The following is a 5,000-nucleotide window of genomic DNA, read 5'->3' on the forward strand; positions in this document are numbered from 1 at the left end:
TGAGGACCCTTTGATGACCTAGACGACCTCATCCCCAGCCCTTGATTGTAATCGAGATCCAGACCGAGAGAGCAGCAGGCGCCCAGCAGAGGGCGCCATCTGGGAGGAGCAAAGGGCGGCCCCGGACCCCGAGGAGGCGTCACAGCCACGATTCTTCCTACGTGGTCTCGGTGCCAAGCAGCGCCCCCTACTCCGCCAGGGAAGGACACCGTTCACCTGGGGAGGGGGTCCCTCTTGCGAGGCGACCATCTCCTCAGGGACTAAAGTAATAGTTCCTTCAACTGCCCAGATTTGCTGCTTACGTTGTTTCTTTTCCGTAGAGAGAGACAACCCGGACGTCCAGAGGCTTCTCCCACCCCAATCGGAGGAGCCAGCTGAAGGATGGCGTTCCGGCCAACCCAGGAGACTAGGAGGCACAATGCGGTGCGCTTCACAAGGACCCAGCAAGAGGAAACGGAACCAGGACTAACGAGACTGGAGTTCAGCCGGACCATTCTTCAGAGGGGTATGGGTTTTTCCCCTTCTGACTTGAATTGTTTGGTGAAATTGCCAGGGCTTAAGGAAGTGTTTGAGGTCAGTTTTAGGAACCCCCAAAAGTTACAAGAAATGTGGTCCTTTTGGGGGGAGAATAAATATCTCGCTCCATACAAAGAATTTTGTGTGGATGCACTGACAGACAGAGAAATGAAAGTTGTTACTGTCCAATTTTTCAATGAGGCTGTTAGCGACTATGATATTACAACATGGCTTAACCGCTATGGGAGGGTGTCATCAGAAGGGAGGAAAATTACAGATGAAGATGGGGTTTGGACAGGAGCCAGAAAGTGGCTGGTACGCCTTAATGTTGATCCATCGGGCATTGGAGGCGTCCGCCACATTCCAAACTCCATAGTGTTAGGGCCCAACAGAGGGCTGGTATTCTATAATGGGATGCCAAAACTCTGCAGGAAATGTGGGGAATTAGGACACCTGGCGGCCGCGTGTACTGTAGTCAAGTGCAGGAACTGCGGCGCCCCCCACGAGACCAGCCACTGCAGAGAAGAGAGGCAGTGCAATTTGTGTGGAAAGAAGGGGCACCTGTTTAAGGACTGCCCCTCTTCCTATGCCAACATGGCCAGAGCCAGCAAGGCAAACACAAACAAGCCTAGGCCTGAGCAGGAAGAGGGAGCAAGTAACAAAGATCAGTCCACATCACCACCAACAGTATCCAAGACCCAGACTCCAGCACCACCATCATCACCAGCACCCCCCTCACCCCCCCGCCCCCGAGACATGTCCCGTTTTACGAGGACCCCTTCCCCCAGCCCAGAGAGAGAGTACAACAGCTACTCCACTAGCTCCTCCAGTAGCTCCTCTGATGCAGAACACGAGGCAGGGAGGGAGCCCGGACCCAGCAGCGGCCCCCCCCTGAGTAGGGCCCTCTCAGCGCCAGCACTCCCCCTCGGCTCTCGTTATGACGCCATAAGGATTGAGTCCGTGGGGGAGGAAAGCGAAAGCGACAGTGAAAGTGAGAGTGAGAAGGAGGGGAAGGGAGTGAAGAACCAGCAGAGGGTGGGGAAAAGAAAGGGTAGAGACGAGGGGGGGAAAAGAAAGAAGATCAGGATCAAAGACAGCAAGTTGCAGGTGGCCCCCATAGATCCAAAACCAGCTAATGTCCACACAAAGTCCCCAGTCTTGCCCTCGCAGGCAGAGACGGAGGCGAGTGGGACGGCTACACTGCCGCCTAGTGGGCAGGTAGCAGCCAGCCAGGGCATCCCCAGCCAGCCTTCCCAGTCGTTGGCACAAACCCTAGCACACCTCGCAGAAGAGGTGTTCACTAATGCACCGAGGGAGAGGTCGGGGTCAACACCTTCCCTGACCAGCAGTACCTCGGTAGCAATGACCCTCTTCAAGCGAAGGGCCTCCCTTCAAAGCATCCTTGACCCCCTCCCTTGTATGGGCAAAACCAGGGGCCCCCTAGAGGTCCTCCTAGATACAGCACTGGAGGACATGGGAATACCCCTGGACGCGGTAAGCCAGAAGTCTGCTAACAGCTCCAACTCAACAGACGGTAACAGCCAAAGAATGCTGTCTGTCATAACCCCCCCCCAGGACAAAGCTGACCCACACGTTCCGAGGGGCCCTGAGCAAGTTCCACCAGACTTACCTTGTGGGGAGTTGAATAGCCCCAACAACTCCACGTACTGTGCATATAAAGACGGTGCCTTCTTGGACGAGGCAGCAGTGAGTACCTTCTCAGGGGTGATGGGAGTTGCAAATAAGCCCAAGCCCCCTCGAAGCAAGCGTAGAGCTAAGAGTAGGAAGAGTGTCCCGACCTCCCAATCATAGTCGCTATGGGGTGGACGCAGCGACTCCTTTTCTTGTTAGCTACCCTGATGGCCCTGATATGTGTGTCTGTTAATGTCAGGAGCATCAGGGAGACACAAAAAAGATTTGATGTACTAAACTATCTAGCTAACTTGAAAGCAGATCTCATCTTTCTGCAGGAGTGTGGTATTTCGTCGAGCCCTGATTATAGGGACCTGAAGGAGAGTTGGACCCTGGGGGACTCCTTCTGGTCGGGCTCCAACATAGCCAGAGCCGACGGAGTAGGTATCCTGTTTAAAAACCCATTTATTACCTCCCGCAGCAGCAGGGAGGTAGAACCTGGTAGAATTCTGAGCGTGGATGTGACATACAACAACACTCCCCTCAGACTGGTCAATGTCTACGCACCCACTAACCAAAACGAAAGAGTTCAATTTTTTCCACAGCTGCGTCCACTCCTGCTGGGGAACGTACCCGTCATCGTGTCAGGTGACTTCAATTGTGCTCTGAGGGACGTAGACCGGAGCAGGCCACGCAACGACCGCTCTAGTAGAGTTTTGTCCTCCGTAATATTTGATTTCTCCCTGTGTGATGCAGGTAAGGACCTGGTGCCTCCCTTTACCTGGGTGAGCTCATCTGGGACCTCCTTCTCCCGTATAGATCTCGTCCTGCATACCAGCTCCCTTACGAAGACGGCAGTAGACACCCAGGCCGTCTTCTTCTCTGACCATAGGCTCCTGCAGGTAACATTGCAGGTCCCTCAGACCTCCCAGATGGGGTCAGGGGTTTGGAAATTAAACACTTCCTTACTCGATGACCCCTCCATAGCTGCAGCCTATAAGAGCAGGCTTGTTGAGTGGACCACTTTGCGTGACCTATTCAACTCCCCTATAGAGTGGTGGGAGATGGTCAAAATGAGAACTAAGGGTTATTTCATAGCAGCAGGCAAGAGGAAAGCAAAAGAAAGGAGGGCCAAATATAAACACCTGAATGCTGCCCTCCAGCGTCTGAGCCTGCTTCAGCTTCGGGGGTTCCCTGTAAGCGACGAGATAGCCCAGACCAAGCTAGATCTTTCAGTGCTTTGTAGGGAGGAACAACGAAAGGTCATGCACAATGCAAAAGTGCAAAAAATGGAGGAAGACGAAAAGTGTACTCGCTTCTTCTTCCAGAAAACGAGGGAGAAGCGGCACTTGATGTCCTCCATGCTCGACAGCAGGGGGAGGATAGTAGAGGATAGTGAGGGAGTGAAAAAAGTGGTAGAGAACTTCTATAGGGACCTGTATAACATCAAAGCTACAGATGACACCCTGATAGAGTGGTTCCTGAGCCAGTTGGAGCCTGACTCAGTGCGGGACGACGAGGAGGGGGAGAAGGACCCAGAACTCACGCTGGAGGAGCTCACCCAGGCGGTTAAGACCATGAACACCGGTAAGACGCCAGGTCCAGATGGCATCCCGGGTGAGTATTACCATCTTTTTTGGGACACGCTAAAAGTCCATTTAGCGGAGGTCTACAGAGCGGTCTACAGGGAGAAGCGGTTGGGCCCTTCTATGCGGGAGAGTGTAATTACTCTCCTTCATAAGAAAGGGGAAGTTAAAGATCTACGGAATTGGCGCCCAATCAGCCTCCTTTGCGTGGATTACAAGATACTAGCCAAAGCTCTGATGCTCCGGCTACAAGTACACCTCCCTTTGGTCATTGGCCCTGACCAGGCTTGTGGCGTCCCAGGGAGGTCCATCACGGATATTTTAATGTTAACAAGGGACATTCTGGCTTATTCTAGAGAACGGAACCATCCCCTCTGCCTGTTCAACCTTGACCAGGAGAAGGCGTTCGATAGGGTAAGCCATGAATATATGTACAAAGTGATGGACCAGATGAAATTCGCTCCTGGACTTAGGGAGTGGGTTAAAACCATATATACAAACATTAGTACCCGAGTCTTGGTGAACAGGCACCTGACTGGTAAAATATCTATCCAGTCAGGGGTCAGACAGGGTTGCCCACTATCCCCACTGCTATATGTCGTGTGCATTGAACCCCTCCTGCAGGCAATTCGTAGGGATACCAATATAACTGGTTTCCAGCTGCCTGGATCCAACGGGGTCCAGGTTAAAACAACAGCATATATGGACGATGTGTCACTCATTTGCACCAACACATCATCGGTACCTCGGATTAGTAATATCCTTGAGAAGTACTGCACGGCGACCGGGGCAGTGATTAATAAGTCCAAGAGCGAAGTCTACGTGTCTAAAAATTGGCAGGTAGATAGGGAACTGTCGGACATGTACCCTGTCAAAAAGGACAAAATCAAGATTCTGGGCCTCATTTTCGAGAACAATAGCTCGGGGGCCCAGAGCTGGACGGCGGCCATTAACCAGGTCCGTAAAAAGATTGGCGGATGGAGCACAAGATCCTTAACAATGACGGGTAGAGTATTAATAACCAAGTCTATACTGTTCCCCATCCTCTCTTATGTAGGAAAAATCTTTCCCCCAGACAGGACCACCAAAAAAGTGGTGGACCGCATTATCCACCGCTTTATCTGGGGCAGCAAGATGGAGAGGGTAAAGCGAGCCACTCTGAGTAAAGCCGACAAGAAGGGAGGTAAGGGGGTCCCGGACGTTGTGCAGCTCACCCGAGTGCAGGGGCTCACGCAAACTATCAAGAACATCCAGGCCCTGGACAGG

This window comes from Acipenser ruthenus, chromosome 13, assembly GCF_902713425.1.
Source record: "Acipenser ruthenus chromosome 13, fAciRut3.2 maternal haplotype, whole genome shotgun sequence".
In the NCBI taxonomy this organism is placed as follows: domain Eukaryota; kingdom Metazoa; phylum Chordata; class Actinopteri; order Acipenseriformes; family Acipenseridae; genus Acipenser; species Acipenser ruthenus.